Genomic DNA, 18696 nt, shown 5'->3' with positions numbered 1-18696 from the left:
TTACTTTCTTTGCCTTCTTGGCAGGCTTGGGGTTTTCCAAGCCTCAAAGGGAAACAGGCACTTCTCTGTGGAGGATGCATGTCTGGGGTCTGTCAGGGCTCAGCAAAGTGAAGATGAGTCAGGTCTGTAACAGGTGCACATCATTTCAGGCCAGTTAAATTCCTGCAGGGAAGTTCTCAGTCAGGCTTCAAGTGACATTTTTTTGCCTCTTCATTTTCTTCACAGGATTAAAGTAATTCCTGGTGATGATTTGTCTTGATTCTTCTGGCGGTTCACAGAGCCACTGCCTTAAACTGCAGGAGGAAGGTCTGGTTGCTCTAGGCACGTCTAAGTCTGGATCTTCACCCGGCACCCAGGCAGAATGGGATTGATGGATAATTATATCCTCCTCTCTCTGGTAAGCAAAAAACCAGCACAGGCATTTGAAGATGGTCCCAACGGCAGGATGGGTGGGAGTTTGGTACAGGAGTCAGTGTTTGGAAGAACCAGGAGGAAAGCAGGGGCTGGGTGAGGAACTGCCCATCAGACAGATCAGGGTTGGACATGGCAGTGGGGTCAAGCAACAAGCCTGGCATCTTCCATCAGAATATCACACCAGCAAAGTGACAAGTAGGAGAGTATGTATTTCAGGAATCCTGACTATATGGAAAGGGAATTAAATCAGTGAGCAAGAAGAAGTTACTATAGCCATACCTTGTGTCCAGTGGGGACTGGGAAATATGCATGGGCTTAGGAAGGAGATTGAGATACTTCTTTCATCCCAGGGTCATGAAGTTTAACTAGAAGAAGTCCTTATGAGACCTTTTGCAGGGTTCAAGTCCACTGGTGATTTCTGCCTCTTCTGTGAAACTCTGACTCTGTCACTTTGGATAAATTGTGATCAAAAATTATGTCAGTGAAGTTTTCAGCCTGTGTAGAAATGCTCACTGATGAAGAGCCATGAGAAAACTGCTTGGCTGTATTGATCATTGTGCACCTAAAATTATGCAGATCCCTAAAGGATCTGTCCAGCCATGATCTCATCTGACACCAGGGTTTTGGCAACAATAAGTTTGTCTCAACTCTGGGACTTATATTCTCAGCTGCTTTGCATATGTTATATTTGAGTACCAGAGGAAAAAGAGTGTAAAATGCAGCTTTTCCCACTTGAGAAGGGCTACTTGCCCATTTCATGTAGATTTAAAATGATGGTGTGCAATGCAGCACAGTGGAGGATGCTCTGAAAACCCGTCACCCCAAGAAGTGGATCTCTAAGCAAGAGAGTGAAAATTAAAGTGTATTTTCTAAGTACAGAGACTTCTCAGGAGAGCAAACAGCAGTGGATGAGAGACAGCTCATGCCAGTGAGAGTGAGATTGGTGCTAGCTGCTCTGAAAAATCCTGACCAAAGAAAATGGGAACCTCAACATATCCCCTGAAGCAGGAATCAGGGTTTCACCTGTATGCTCCTGAAAAATAGAGAAAACAACAGGTTTGATGAATGATGCTGTATTTACAGCTCCAGGAGACTTCATGTGCTTGGGGATGGGTTGTTAAGACTTTCCATTCAGCCTGTCCACTCTGTGTGCCCCAGTGCAGGATGTGCCACCAGCACAGCAGCATCTGACTGGAGCTGAGGGAAGCCGTGGTGACAGCTCAGCATCTCCATGAACAAAAAAGAGAGACGCTGTTCTGCAGGGTGCCACAGAAACCTGGCAGATGAAATGTCCATTTCCTATCCCTCTCCTAGGTATTGAGCTTGCTGATACGTGTACAACAACACAACAACAACAAAAAGCAGCCAAAATTTACTGGTGGCTTTGTTTGCATAAACTTTCTAGCTCTGCCTGGAGCCAACTGAATCCAACTAATTGTGTTGTGTGCCTTTTCCTGAAGGTCCTCAGATACTGGGGTGACAGGTATCTTCTCTGGGGTAGGCTGGTAGGCTGGAGATGGTGGGGAGGGCTGCTGTGGGCTAGGAGCAGCAGAGGAGCCCATCAAGCAGCTTGCAGCTCTTAGGTAACCACATCACACAGTGCCCATCTCGCATCTGCATAATCCATCACTTTTAAAGACATTTCCTTATACGGGTTAATATAAAATGTTGTTCATTGTGTCAGCCAGCAGGAGGTTTCATAGGTCCTTTAGGCAACTTAAACAGTGATTAATCAAAAAAAGCCTCCACCTTCTTCGTGCTGTTAATGCTGTTGTTAGGTTGCAGGCAGCATAATTTATGGCATTTCCTGATCCTGTTAGCTAGGATGTCTGATTAATTTTGGCTCTGGGATTAAGTCAGCAAAAGAAATTTGACTTCCACAAGCAAGTGATATATATCATCCACCCAAGTGCAGGAGGGACAGAACACTATCTTTCTGCCAACGTTTTTATTGTGTCCTCGACTATAGCCAGAAGGTGGCATTATGTACTCATTTTATTACTGCTGCTGGCTGGGGGCTGAATTGATTTTAAAGTCCAGGACATGGTCAGCTTCTTGATCTTTACACAGAAGAGAGACCACTAGCATATGATGCTCGAGACCCTGCCCCTGCTTCCCCACATGGACCACAGTGTGCAAGTTGGCACATTTCTCATTCTTTTGGCTCCCAGATAATTCAGAAAATTACATATTAAAGCCAGGAGTTTGCTTTTTACATGTTTTTCATTCCTGATACTCAGGTGGCTTTTTGATGCTGTTGTTTCATTTTGTCCTGCCGCTTATCTCTTACCTGTGCTTCTTGGGGCTAGAGAGCAAAATTCGCAAATAATATGGATTTTTAAGTTCTTTCCTGCCTTTTCTTCATATAGAGACCTCTTTCATTTTTCTTTTTTTCTTATTATGGAACCTTTTATCAAGCAGGCAAAAGATCCATTAGTAGCTCAAGGAATTTGTCAGCTGATGAAACAATCTGTCTAAGTGTGTTTCTATCAGGTAATCTGAGCGACTTTCAAGTACACAGATACAACATGTGTGTCTTTATCCCATAGCATAACATCGGTCTTGTTACGTGGGTTACTTACTCTGGGACGCCTGGCAATACCCATGCTACTCTCCATGGGCGCAAACAAGGCATGGCCACGCAAAGCACCGTGCTCCTTTCCCTTTCTGTGCCAGTCACCTCCATGCCTTCAGTTTGGGTAGCAATGTGCGGTTTACAGACCAAAGAGCTCTCTTTGCTACATTTCTGCAGGATGATAGGAAAGGGGGAAAGTCATGCAGACTTCAGGCTGCTGCAACAGGTTCAGCCTTTTAATGGAAAGTTCAAGAGGAAATCTCTGTCCCGTCTTGATCCTGCAGGCCATAAGGAAAGGCATTTCCACACCACAGCTGGAGGAGTGACTGCAGCCTGGACAAACGGAGCAGAGATCTGGATCTGAAACTGTCAGGAGGATGCTACCGAGGTGACTGTAACCCTAAGATGCTGTAGTTTATATTCTTGCTCCATTAACTCTGACAACAGACTTCTGAGACCAGAGTTTTTCTAAACCTGGCTTATAAATCATGCTGGTAAAAATGCACTGGGATTTACTTGCGCATAGTGCGGAGCTCTGCAAATAAAATTAACCCTTTGTGCAAGGACTGCAGCTAGTATGAAGCAGATGCTGGGCACGTAGTGCTAGAGTGCTCAAATTTTGGCCTGATATTTTGGATCTAACAGCTGATATTGCACATCTTAGGCTTCAGATATTCATCTGCTCCCCAGCTGGACCCAGATTGCTGAGAGACCAGCCCCAACCTGGAAGCCGTTCTAGGCACATCAGTGCTGGACTATGAACCATCCACTTTGCTTCCTAGCAAACTAATTATGCTTAACAGCTTCCAGACTCAAACTGGGTTTACACCTGCCTGCTGAGTGTGGTGGAGTTCAGTAGTGTTTGTACCCAAAGGTTTACTCTGACCTTAACTACTTTCCAGAAGCTACCAAATAAATACTCTTCAGTTCTTTGTGAAAATATGAGCCTTTAAAAATATCTCAGCTAGTCACCCAGAAAGAGACCCACTTGAAATCATAAACTGTTTTTCCAAACCTTGACCTTAATGTGTGAAAGGATGCTACGTTCTGCTTAACTCAGGCAATCCCACCAGACATACGTAACTTGAAGCCAAGCCTGTGCAGGTCTCTGATGCATCCAAGGCTTTTGTAGCACCTGCATGGCAGAGCCACAGCAGCTCTGCAATAGTGAACTGTGTTACCTCCCACCTTGTTCATCCACAGCAAAATTGGGAGCTCAGTTCTGGTGGCAGGACCTTTATCAGTGGTGATGAATGGCAGAGAGGATTTTCATCTCTTTGATTAATTTTGCAGGGCTGACAGTTAGAAAGATCACATCTTGACTCCCGCACCAGAAGGTTTGAGTAAGAGAGTCCTTGGGAGGTCTGGGTGAAGTGACTTTACTTCTGCAATCCCCAGACCTTGAGCTCTCGCAGCTCCTGCATGCCCGAGGCTGGAAAGGGGGCATGCAGCTAAGATGACAGGCTTGGGGAAACCACACTTGTGCTGTCAGGCTGGAAAGAGAAACACTGATGGATCTGAAGTAATTGCCTTTGTAAAGGAAATACTGAGGCAGGAACAATCATTTTTTCTCCTTTCCTTCCGTGGGATATCTGTAAAAAAAGAAAAGCAGGATGAATTCGACCTCTCTTCTGCTAGGGGCATGAACCTGGTATGAAGTGGAGCAATGACTGGACAAAGCCTCAGTGTGAGAGTTTTAAGCAGACGTGAGCTTTTCTTCTGCTCCTCACCTGCTCCCTGCTGCTGTGTCTCACCCATTCTCGCTGCCTTTCCCCCACACTCACTCCTGAGCATCTCTGTCCTCAGCGACCCAGGTTGCCTACGTAACTCAGGTCACCTATACAGGGCATTTCCTTGCTTTTTTGACTAGAACCAGTTATTCCTCATTCAGCTCATTCCTCTCTTGCCCTCATGCCCTCCTCTACAATCACAATAAGGAGCTGGCTATCTCCTCGTGAGATATCTACTTATGGTCTGTGTCTGAACATTTTTTATTAGGGCAATGCAAATCTAACGTTGCTCCACTGCCTAAGAGGAACTTCTTTCTGCCTCTCCTTAGGGCACTGTGATCTTCTTCCTTGTGCTCCATAGGGCATAATATGTGATATTTCAGCTGGGATCACGAACTCAAGAGATGAAGGAGCCTTCCACAAACACAGAATATTTTTCTCCCCCTTTTGGCAAAAAAAATCATCTTAACTAGGTGACAAGCTGTGTAGCATGATGAGCAAAAGGAAGGAATATGCCATTTTTTTCCAGTCCCATGGGATGCTCTGCACTCCCTATGGGACTTCAGACACAGTGATCTTGCACTTAGTTTCTTATTAGACTGGGGAGTCCCAGGCACAAGTCCTAAAGAGGGCAGCAGAATCAAACCCAGACCTCTTGCCTATGGCTGGCTGAAGCAATGCTGGTGCTGCTAATTGAATGTGCTTTATGTACGAGTGCAGTTCAGCACATACATCCAGAACATGCTGCGTATCGTTTGGTGATATACAAACCGACTGGGACAATTTACAATGGTGATTTTTCCACTGACGGGTAAATTAATGCTCTCTATTATAGGCATTTAATCAATGCCAGCTCCCTAAGTCTCTAAACAGGCCACCAAGATAGAAGATTGATTGGTCTGAATGCATCATATATAAAACAGGAATACTTCATACGAACATAAATGACGTGTTTGCTTCCCAAAGCCACAAAGACAGCTCTGTGGTAAGGAGGAGTGTTGACAGCCTCCTACTGAGACACAGTGAAGGGACAAGATTTGGGTTTGTTGTGGGGTTTTTGTCTTGGTTTCTGTTTGGTTTTTTTTTCAAGGCAAGACTGAAATTACCTAGAGATGGGGAAGAAGATCCTTATAGCTCTGCACATGGGCATGTCTATTTGTTTGGAAGGGATCCTGGTGATCCCTGTGCTGCCGGTGTGGCTCACGGAGATGCTGCTCCCACACTGTGCTTTGCAGCAAAATTAGCAGATCACCACAGAGCTCTGAAATTTGTCTTTGTAGTTAAACAGGTGGCCAAAACTCCAAAGGTGCCAATGCCCCACCCCATCCCCTTGGTTAATGCTATTTCTCTTTTTATTTCGAACAATATTATGCTTTGCTGCCTGGCTCAGCCAGGAGGCTAAATCTCATTTCCAAGCTGTGTTTTGGGCACCCAGGTGATTTTGGTGGAGAGGATTTGCTGGGGCCATGGGAAGCCAGGGTGTCCCTGAATTTCCGCATGCTCTTAACGGGGACAAATGCAAAGTACCTCTGAAACACAAGTACTTCTGAAAGAGGTATAAACTGACTCATTTTATCTCATGTGAGTAATGGGCTAAAGTACACAGGGGGTCAGTTTGCATTGCTTCCCAACCTTTGAAAAGTCATTAAGTTGAAGTACTGAGCACTGATTTAATTTTGAAACTGAGACCCATCTTCCTAAAGCAGTGGGATAAAGTATATCTTTTATTATTATAGCTAAACACACCTGCAGTTGCATAAATAAAAGGGAACATAAAGTGATGGTCGCTCTGTCAGGATCCTGAACCCAAACTGTCTGTGAAAGCCAGGGAGGCCAGGGAAGGCTCAGGTACTTAAACCTTAATCATGCTTTAAATGGGATTGAAGTGTCCACGTGCCTCAGAAATTTATTTCCTTTGGCTTTTCTCAGGTCTGTGAGATTGTGATTAGGAAATCAGGCTAACTTCACAGCTGGAAAGATTGTCGCCATATTTCTCCCAATTGGATGGCCAGAGCCACACGTGGTTTCTGCTGATGGAAAGCCAGAGCTCAATAAATAAGACCTGGTGTCTTGAAACTTCACTACTTTACACCCATAGAGTGTCTTGTGTATGCCACTGAAATTAAGGAGAAAACATGAGTTTGTGGTAGTGTTTCTGGGGCAGCAGGGAAGTAGTAGCATCCTTTTAATATATTCTGACTTTGTTCATGCAGTGCTCCTGACTTTACTTCAGGGATCAGTGCAGGTTTTTATCCTTAGTCCTGCAATCCTCTGCTTTGTGAGCTGGTTTACCTTCTCAGTAAGGCACACGAGGGGATCATTTACAGTCCAGTAAATTCATACCTCCTGCATTCAGTGGCATGCGGCCTTCGGGCTCCTGGTTAACAACACACAAGCATGACTTGCTGCACTGTAACTCATTCTTTGTCACAGCTTCTGGCTTAATTACAAAGCACTAAAAAATGTGAAATAACAAAAATAATTACTGTAATAAACTAATGATATAAAATATGTTTTGCTGAAATGAAAAAAGTCTCTGTCCTGACTGAAAGGTCCAAGTATTAACCTATGTGTAGGGACTAATTACAGTCTGAGGTACATGATGGTAATGATTATTTCTGCTGGAAGGCTCCGCTTCTAAGATCAGACCTTAGTTGTATGGGGAATATGTCCTTACATTTGCATAACATTTCCAGCAGATTTATTTGTCACCGTGAAAAACTGAACTGTACTCCCCAGTTCCATGCTGCTGATATTCTCAGTGTCACTGTAAGGCCATAGGAGGTGGTCTGTGCAGAGAACTGTATCATCCACCTCGCAATAAGGACTTTGTCATGTAGTACTCACATGGAGCTTTTGAGTTGTTCTGTGCTGCCACTGCCATAGCACGAACAGGAATGGAAGATATTCAGGTGTGTTTGGGGATGGTGATAATTTCTGTAGGTAAATACTGAAGTGCAGTTCCCTTCTAGGTTTTAGTTTCCTGTTTTTTGAAGGAGACACTACGTGAGTTGCTTTGTTCCACATCCTACACCCCCACCAAAAGACTGGAGAACTGGCAAAAGGAGGGAGTGAGGAATGTGCCTGTGTATGCAAAGAAAACATGGACACCCAGGCACCTGAAACGGGCAAAGCTTTAATTCAATTGCTTTTTTCTGGCTGTGGAATGCGGGCTTTAATCCATCAGGCACATGCATTTGACTTCTAAAATCAGCTAGTTCTGAAATTGGCACCTGTTTGTTTCATCGGAGCAACTAAATATGAGGCTTGGTGTCTTTTTTGCATCAACTGGATGTATATTAAATGTTGCAAGGACAGTAGTTTTCATTAACAATGCAGCCAGGCAGGGACAAATTTGCCTTGTTGACAGGAGCTAAGGTGTTTGGGGAAAAAAAGCCACTAGTTGTCAGGGCACTAGCAGTCTCCATCCAAGAGGTGTGTCAATGAAAAAACATAAATTGGATCTGTAACACACAAATTGTGTCTTTAAAACCAAACTTAAAAGTGACTGAAGCATCAACCTGTTTGCTAAAGTTGCATTTGGAGCAATATCCCATGAGTCACCACTGGCAAATCCAAAATCTAAAGGACTGTGGGAACATGCAGCACCACAGAACTGTGTCCTTAACTGACAAAACATGGAGAGTAGAAATATTCCCACTATCTGCTCATCCGACAGACCTGCTATGACAGTTCTTGGTAATGTTTAACTGTTTTTCACAGAGATTAAATATTTTTCTTTAGAAAGATCTTTTCTTTGTGTTTTAAAGGATTACACATGATTCTAGTTTTCAGGCAGGGCCCAGTTCACCCACCACAGAAGGAACTTCTGCTTCTCCCTCAGTGTTACCTGGCCATGAAATGGCATCTGGGCATAGCAGCTACTCACTAATCTGTGAAACCAAGAATGAGAATTGTGTTTAATGGGCCTCTTGAATAATGCATGTACTCAGGATTTCACACTTTCTGGCGTTATCACTGATTGTGGGCTGCCATGCAGATAACTGCGATTTGCAAAAACGCACAATTGTTATTAGGATTGACTCTTGCTATTATCCGTGTTTGTGTGTCATTTATGGTAAGAGCAGGTTTTAAAAGGTAGTTAAGGGAAAAGCTTCACAGTCTTGGCCTGTTTCCATTCTTAACCACTGAAGCTAAAATAAGTTATAGTCACCAAGTATTATAGCCAGGTCTTAGCATAGGACTGGGCTCATTAGAAAATGAGTGCGTGACAGCACTACTGCCCTGCTAAACTCCATCAGCATATCTCTGCTAAACCTAGACTGGGGACAGCAGAATTCAGTCTTCACACAGCTCTGTGCCTGGTTTCTGTCCCTGCTTACATGCATCCTCTGAGTGCCTGCAGCAGCAGGTCTTCATTGCAAAATAAACCCAGCTATAGGTTTGTGCTAAACACCACTGTCCCTTACAGGCTGAGTGCACACCAGTTCATCAAGCAGAGAGCACAGGAGTGCAGTGGCTCATTTTCCACCCAGGCTAAGTGGGACCCAGTGAAGGGAAAGGTTTTGTACTTATTTCACAGTCTTTAGAACTTTTATGGAGTCTCCACACCAGTCATGTCCTTCCTAAGCTCATTTTGGCAGTGGGTGGACCCTGTTTGAAGCTGCCAATAGAATTAAACCATGGAGTAAGAAAAACACCCCTTGGGGACCAAATGTGCCTCCTTGTGTGTCACCTTGTGGGAGGCAGCCCTGGTGCAGCTGTGACCAGCTGTGTGTTCTCAGGAGGTGCTGAAGGGGATGTCCAAGTGTGGCTGGCAGCATTTACTCAAATCTGAAGATTGTCCTTTAGGGTCATATTAGAGGCTGGCACTTGCCTTTGCAAAGATAACAAGAAATTTCATGTTTAGGATTATCAGATTTTCCATCTACTCTGTAGAAACAGCTGTCAACAAATCTGTGACAGCAGATGTTGGGACGTTGTTCAGTGTACTGTGTGCTAATCTGCTTCTCTGCCCTCCCCAATTAGACAGTCTTTTTTTGCTACCACGGAATGAAATTTGGACAAATACTGCTATAAGAATGTTCAGCAAAGTAGTCTGGGTCCTTCCAGAGTAAGGAGCCTTAGGCAGATGCTCACTTTTGCAGTCAATGGACCTTATTGAAAGACTACTGTCAAGACAACTATCTTGTGCTTTGCTTTCCCACTGCTCCATGGGCATTGTCAGGGTGGACTGTCTCAAAAGATCAGGGAAGAAACCTGTGGGGACAGGGACTGTTTGGAGGTGACAGCAAAAGCAACACGGTGCCTGACCTGCACTCCAGTAATCTCCAGCTACCTGGTCCTGATCCAGCTTGGCGGCAGATTGGTGTAAACTGTGATATACCTTGCAAATACCATCTCCTTTGTATGTGAGATGTACATTATGCCTTTGGGTATATGTGAAAGGATCCACCAGCCAATCCACAGGGCTAATTGCTAATGAAATCCAAACCTGTGCTGTCCTTTGACATCCCAGCTGGAGCTTTGGACACAGCATTTTTTAGTGCTCACCCACTAAAGCTCAAACTCAGAAGCATCATCTAATGCAGTCCAGTTTCATATGACTCTTTATCAGCAGCAGTGCTGGTTTGAGCAGATCTCCCAACTCAGTCTTTGAAAATTAAAATCTCAGAATTCCCCACCTTGAACAGCACCTTCCCTCTTTATGATGTGGAAACATCCAGAACTGGTCTTACTGGGTGAAACTCACTGGCTGAACTCCTGCTGGTGATCTTTGGGACTATGTTATGATGTCCACTTGTTTCTCTGTTAGATGAATTTAACTCCTGAGTGAATTCGTACATGGACAAATCCAAGACATAATTTCTGTGTGCTTACCTGTAACTGTGACAAGGGACAGCCTGAATTTCAAAATGTCATACAGTTTGTACAGTCTGGCAAACCTCCTTAGAAATCTCAGATTATTTTTTGTCTCTGCAACTTTTTAATAAAATCCAAAACTAGCAGAAAGAAAAATAGAGATTTATTTTTAGCCAACTAATTTCCTGTATTATGGGAAACCCAGTCATTAGAGAACTGAGATTACAAATTTGAAATTAGAAACAAAAATGAGGTTGCTTTCCTGGATTTTCTCTATCCAATAAAGACTTCTAGAAAAAGCTGCCTGTCACCTGGCTTGTAACATCTATGTCTACCTCAGAGCTGGTCATGCAAAGCCCCTGCTACAGTGAATGGAAAGAAAGTATTTAAGGCCATGGTTCATCTCATCTATTTTAGAATTAGATGAATGATGCTTTGGAAGTGCTCCCATGCCTGTAGACAGAGTCAAGGTGACTTGCTTAGATACAGAAGTCACATTGCTGACTTCTTTTTGTAAGAAAAATCCTGCCTGTGGTGATGATGCAACTGGGTTTAGAAATATACTGTAGAAAAACACAAAAGAGAGAAGGAAAGGCTGTATTTATATTGCACTGCGTTTTGTACTCAGTTATTATTAAAGGCAAATGCACATTTTTAAAAACAACTCAGGTCTCTCAATAGAATCATCTGTGTGAGCTGACAGGAAAGGTCTACAAAGCGGTGTTTCATAACGTCTGGTGAGGATGCTGTGCAAACTCATTGTTTGACTTGATCTGGAAAGGACTGCCCCTGGAGAGGAAGGGGAGGAAGCAAGATACAATAACCATGGTTTCTGAGAACCTTTGCAAGGAAATGAAACAATAACAGAGTAGAAGATCAACAATTCCAGGTAAACAACATGACAATATGTTGATTTTATATGTATGGGAATTTTCATCCTTATATTATTAAACTCCCATGGCTAATGCTGTGATTAATGTCCTTCCAAAACAAGTCAAAGGTTAGCTGCAGTGTCTGTGGAAGGGATTGATAAGAATTCCTATATTATATATATATTAAAAAAAAATATTTCCATGGTGACATTCTGATAGAAAGTTCACTTCTTTTCAATTTCTATGTGAAAATGCATCATGTCTTTGTTACAGCAACAGCTGGAGTAAGTCTATACCACAGAGCAAGGCTGTTGCTATCCCAAAACGAATTGCACATGCTCCTCGTGGTAACTACTGCACTTCTGCTCACTCTTGCAGTTTTATGCCACATTCACATTTGCATTGGTTCAAAAAGCTTTCCATGCCAGTGAAAAAAACCACTGGTTTCAGCTTCCATCCCCTTCCTTCCTTGCGATCATTGTGACCAAACTGCTGATTTCCTGCTTAGTTTCTTCCCTGGCAGAATTTAGGTTTAGAAAAATAGTCTTGCTGAGGCCATAACCAGATGTTGTCCTGCTGAAACACAGCTCCTCACTGTTTCTGGTCCTGACAACCTCCTATTTCAGAGATGGCCATTGAGTCCCAATCCCATCTCTCTTTAACATAAGCTGTGAGCCTACAGCAAATGATGATCACAACCCATAAATGCACAAGGCGCTCATAAAATCACAGCTGAAATTCATGAATTGGCCATAGGTCGTCCCCAAACTGCCATAATGTGCTGGTCTGTCTGCCTTCATGGATGCACTCTCTAACACTCTCTCTCTCCCTTGACCAAATGCTGGCCAGACAATTATTTCAGGATCTATAATGCAGTACTTCTTACACTGAGATTTGTTTTATTTTATTCTTGTAAGATCACTTGCTGCTCTCTCTTGCACAGAATACAAGATTACCCTGAAGAATAAAATAAAGGAATTAATTGACATTTTAATTAATTACAACTTTTAATTAATATTCACCAGGGTGACAAGTGTTCTGGAATGCAAAACAGGAGTAATTCCTGAGGAAAAAAGGAAAAGGCCCTGCAGTTTGTGTTCAGGTTAAATGAAGATCTTGTAGCTACATATATGATTATATCAGGTATCTGCTGACTCTGTTCAATGCCTGAAATTTTGCTCATTTTGAAAGAGCATGGGCAGTTCTTTATTATCAATATCAGAGGCTGTGAGCAGGGCTCAGAGGCAGAGTACACTGACTGAGTAGAAGGCATGGTCCATAACCTGAACAACTGAATATCTAAAAGTCTTAGTTGAGCTCAGGCACTCTACCACAGGGAGAGAGAGGTCAAGGGATGGACATGACAGGTGCCATTTCCTTCTCTTGCTGTTTTCAGCCTACCTGCTCCCATGTGCTGAAGAAACCAGTGTAGGAACACACAGGATCCTCTTGATGACTCTGCAGGACCTGAAGGACTCCCCACAGTCACTCACCACCCATCCTCCCTATGAAATACTGAGCAAGGCTGTCGTGAAGCTTCGCATGGATGTGCTGCATTTTATTTACATAGCAGGGATCCCTTGCCTGAATTGCTATAAAAAGTGTCCTGTAATTTTCTCCCAGGCATGAACTATAGCTCTTTGACATGCCTATGAAAGATGGGGTCCTGTTACTCACTGGTGGTAAGGAGGGGAAAAGGGAAATTCTCCTTGTATATAATTTAGTATTCTCTTTATAATGCAGTTTATGTGTTAGTAATACTCCACTAATTGCAAGCAATACTTGGTGCTTACAGGCTGTGATCCTGAAGGATGGGACAGGGCTGTACTACAGGCAGGATCAGGTGCTTGGTAAAAGAAACCACTGGTTTTTTTCTGGGTTTAAACAACCGTAGCTGCTTGTGGAAAGAGATGAGCTAAGAGTGGTGGAGAGTTCCCTGTCCTGCCTTTTCAGCATGAATATCTGTACCTTCTGCAGAGACAATTAATAAAACACAGTAGTGCCAAAAATTATCTTACAGCCCAGAAATAGTTCTTAGCTCATTTGACCTTGCAGTAAATTTGAAAGGATGAAGGTAGAAGAGACTTGCATCCCTTGGTCAGCTTCTAAAACACAGATATTTCCCTTCATCAGTGGAGGGCATGATTGTGCAACAGTCCAGCTGACCCAACAATTGATAACAGGAAAAAGAGCTCTTCTGTCTTCCCCTCTCTTCCTTCCCTCCTCACCCTCACCTGCACTCCAGCAGCAGCCCTGTCCTGACCCTTCCATGAGACAACTCAGCTCTTTTGCTAGGTTAGTTGTCTGCCAGGCTAATGAGTTCAATCAGTTCAGCAAGGACCAGGAAAAACACCCCAGTCACAAAGACAGAAGTAGAAACACAGAGCTGGGAGCAGGGGAAAGCATGGAGGCAGGAGGGACAAGGACTGGGACTGCTCTCTCTCACCAGCAGTGACCATTAGACTGGCTCAAATATGTGATCCAAAGGTCCCAGAGAATGTTTCACTGAGAAGGTAACTTTCTGATAGCATAGCAGTCAGGATACTCCTTTACCAGTTCAGATAAAGTATTATTATCTTGGATAATGTTTTCATCTGTTGGGGTGCCACACAAAAGTTAGACTGAAATCCTTTCTCAGACAAAACTCCCCTGGGCTGCAAATGAGCTGCTGCAACACCAGAGTAGTCCATGACAGAGGCTGAACATGCTCCTTTGGAGATCATAGTTCGGTTATGTTCACTTATTGATGGTGGTGATGAGTTCCAAGCTGCCTTAGATGTTAGCCCATGACTTGTCCCAATCTTTGGTGACCTCCAGGTAGAAAGAACAATTTTTGACACAAAAGTTAGGATTACACACATGTGCTTTGGAAGTGGCTTGAAGGGAGCTGGGGACCGTTCTTGGGCCTCTCTGCTGATATTGGTTGCATGATATTATCACAGTGGAGCAGGAATAGATGGAGACGGACTTATCTGTCCATCTAGCAGCTAAGCTGTAGGCTGTGCTCTGAGACACAGAAAACTTGACTCCTACACCAGGAGGAGAAGATTAAGCTGAAATGACTCAGGAGGTGAACAGGGAAGAGTCACCAGACCTGGTCTTGGGGACAATCCAGCACTCCAAAAGTCAAGAAAGCCAGCTGACTTCAGGAAATACAGACCTTTCTGTGCATCAGCTACGCAGAATCAGACCCTAAACAGCAAAGGAATTTTTACTGCAATCCCATTTTTGCCAATTAAATGTCTTCTGCTTCTAAATCGAAGGAAGCTTCAATGTTAATTTTAAAATATTGCTGGCATTTATCACAGTAATTACCTTAGCCATGTAAAACTCCAGACGCCATAAATAGTGTTGATACTATAGATTAAATGCTCCCAGGGTATGTATTACTGATGCTACAAAACACACATGCAGACAAGGATATTCTTTTCCAAGATCAACATTTGTTGGGCTCACGCAAAACCATTTGAGCACACAGTTGCCTCATCAGATTTCTGAAAATGACTGATATTCCTTGTCAAAAGCCATCCATCTTTATCAGCGATCATATTTTGGAGGAGCAAAAGAAGTATACCTGGGCAAACACACTCACAAGCTGTAATATGAAAACATAGAATCAGAATCATAGAATGGTTTGGGTCGGAAGGGACCTTAAAGATCGTCTAGTTCCAGCACCCCTGCCATGGGCAGGGACACCTTCCACTAGCCCAGGTTGCTCAAAGCCCCGTCCAGCCTGGCCTTGAACACTGCCAGGGAGGGGCCAGTCACAAAATCTCTTGACAACTTGTTCCAGTGTCTCACCACCCTCACAGTAAAGAATTTCTTCCTTAAACCTAATCTACATGTACTCTCTTTCAGTTTAAAACTGTTATTCCTCATCATATCCCTACACTCCCTGATAAATAGTCCCTCCCCACCTTTCCTGTAGAACCATTTAAGTACTGGGAGGCTGCTATAAAATCTCTGCGGGGTCTTTTCCAGGCTGAACAACCCCAACTCTCTCAGGCTGTCCTCACAGGGGAGGTGCTCCAGCCCCTGAGCATCTTCATGGCCTCCTCTGGACCACTCAAGCAGGTCCATGTCCTTCTTATATTGGGGACCCCAGAGCTGGACATAGGACTCCAGGTGGGGTCTTATGAGAGTGGAGTAGAGGGTGAAAATCCCCTCCTTTGACCTGCTGGCCACACTTCTGATGCAGCTCAGGATGGTTTTGGCTTTCTGGGCTGTGAACGCACATTGCTGGGTCATGCTGAGCTTCTCATCAGCCAACACCCCCAAGTGCTTTTCCTCAAAGCTGCTCCCAATCCGTTCTCTGCCCATCCTGTATTTGTGTCTGGAATTGCCTTGACCCATGTGCAGGACATTGCACTTGGTCTTACTGAACTTCATGAGGTTTGCACGGGCCCACCCCTCAAGCCTGTCCAGGTCCCTCTGGATGGCACATCCCTTCCCTCCAGTGTGTTGACCACACCACACAGCTTGGTTTAATCAGCAAACTTGCTGAGGGTGCGTTCAATCCCACTGTCCATTATGCCAACAATGATGTTAAACAACACTGGTCCCAACACCAAGGAATTGTACTGGCGTACACCACTCGTCACTGCTCTCCACTTGGACATCAAGCTGTTGACCGCAATTCTTTGAGCGTGACCATCCATCCAATTCCTTATCCACTGAGTGTTCCATCAGTCAAATCCATGTCTCTCCAATTTAGAGACAAGGATTTTGTGCAGGGCAGTGTCAAAGGCTTTGCACAAGTCCAGGTAGATGACATCAGTTGCTCTTCCCTTATCCACCAACACTGTAACTCCATCATCGAAGACCACCAGATTTGTCAGGCATGATTTGCCCTCAGTGAAGCCATGTTGGCTGTCACCAATCACCTCCTTGTTTTCCATGTGCCCTAGGATATTTTCCAGGAGGATCTGCTCCATGATCTTGCCAGGCACAGAAGTGAGACTGACTGGCTTGTAGTTCCCCAAGTCTTTTTTTTTCCTCTTTTTATAAATGGGAGTTATGTTTTTCCCTTTTCCAGCCAGCAGGAACTTCAATGGACTGCCATGACTTCTCAACTATGATGGATAGTGGCTTTGCCAGTTCATCTGCCAGCTGCCTCAGGACCTGTGGATGCATCTTATCAGGTCCCATGGACTTGTGCACCTTCAGGTTCCTTAGATGGTCTCAGACCTGATCTTCTCCTACAGTGGGTGGTTCTTCATTCTCTTAGTCCCTGCCTTTGCCTTCTGCTACTTGGGAAGTGTGGCTGGAACACTTGCTGGTGAACACTAAGGCAAAAAAGTAATTGAGTACCTCAGTCTTCTCTATATTGCAGGTAATCAGGTCTTCCATCTCCTTCCAGAGAGGGCCCACATTTTCCCTAGTCTTCCTTTATCACTGATGTATCTATAGAAGCTTTTCTTGTTGCCCTTGATATCCCTGGCCAGATTTATTTCTATCAGGGCTTTAGCTTTCCTAACCTGATCCTTGGCTGCTCAGACAATTTCTTTGTATTTCTCCCAGGCTACCTGTCCTTTCTTCCACCCTCTGTGGGCTTCCTTTTTGTGTTTGAGTTTGTCCACGATCTCCTTGTTCATCCATGCAGGCCTCTTGGCATTTTTGTCTGACATGCTCTTTTTTGGGATGCGTTGCTCCTGAGCTTGAAGGAGGTGACCCTTGAATACTAACCAGCTTTCTTGGGCACCTCTTCCTTCGAGGGCTTTATCTCATGGTACTCTACCAAACAGATCCCTGAAGAGACCAGTCTGTTCTCTTGATGTCTAGGGTAGTGAGCTTGCTGTGTGCAATTGCAATAATTTCTTCATTGCAATTATGTTTTTCGATTAGTAACTTTAAAGGTGGGAAAAGTTTATCTCAGGGACTTTGAATTTCCACGTTCTTCAGTTTCCAAATACTTAGTCTCTGAAAATAAGACTGCTTTGATCTCTTAAAGATATTGTGGGTATATAACCCATAAATGAGTCATTCTGAATTACTAATCAGCTTACAAAATGTTCATCTTTATTATTATGGACCTCTGTACTCAAAACCAATGAAAGGTGTCTGTGTAGGTAGGAAAAAACAGAGCCTTTATCAGACACCCTTCCCTAGTATGGAAAGGCATGTGCAGACAGGTATGAAAAGGTGGATAGTGCAAGTGTGTAGGGACATCAGTAATAAGCTAGAAACTGATAAGATAGCAAGCTGTGGGGTACTTGAAACCAGATATTACATATTGGCCAAGTTTACACATGTACATTGTGACCATTAGTATAATCAGCTGATGTCAATACTATCTATAATATTATTGATTATAATCACGCCTGACAGGGAAATATATTCTGCACTTCTGTGAATATTAGTAAAGGGCATTGTTGCCAAAGAAGGCAAAGAGATTTCTCTTTACATTTGGCTCTGAGCGCTCCCTGCAGACAGCCTGCCCCATCACCTGGCTGATGATGCTGATGAAAGGCTCCCTAGGTGTATGCTTTCTGTAGGTTTGACTGTTTACAAGAGGAGGCTGTATAGAGCCTGCATACAGTGGGAGGTGGCTGCACCATTGGAAGCAGCAATATACATATATAGTGATGTGTATTGTGTAAAATACACATTTATCACTCCATTGCTCTTTATTAATAGGAGGCAAGATACTAAAAAATAACTCAACCCCAAGACACAGAATGGAGATAAAGCTGTTTTATAGCATCTGAAAGCATGTGGAAAAATTGTTGCAGAGCTGGAACTTATTTGGCACTAGGGAAACCATTTGTTGAGCTGCCAGTAAAACTGTAGAAGAGGAAATACTTATAAGAAGACATCCAAACAAGCACTGAGCTTCCTTCCCATGAAAATCAAGGTCAAATAGAGCGCTTGAAATCATTAGGAACACATGAAAAATGAACCCATATTGCCACTGGGAATGACTTGGACAACGGTTGGAAATACGTGTTTGTAAGGACCCAATAGCTTCCTATCACTCAGGGAACTTCTCAAAATTTATTTCTTGAGCACAGTGACGGGCATAACTTGGGCAAAGTTCCCAAAATTCAGCTTTTGTGGCCTGAAGGGTGAGCTCTGTCTGTAATGCCATCACTCTTGCTCATGTTTAACCCAAGGGGAGATTTCATTGCTCCTTAACTTCCAACTGGGAGATGTGGCTGCATGCTCTGGCACAAACCTGGTCAACTTATGCAATGCAGTGCTTTGAAAAGCTGTATGGCTAATCCAACTTCTATAAAGGATGCATATTTTGCTGTGGAAAACTGCATCTAATTTGCTTTCATAT

This window comes from Athene noctua, chromosome 6 (genome assembly GCF_965140245.1).
Source record: "Athene noctua chromosome 6, bAthNoc1.hap1.1, whole genome shotgun sequence".
Lineage (NCBI taxonomy): Eukaryota > Metazoa > Chordata > Aves > Strigiformes > Strigidae > Athene > Athene noctua.
Note: the sequence above shows the minus strand (reverse complement) of the source record.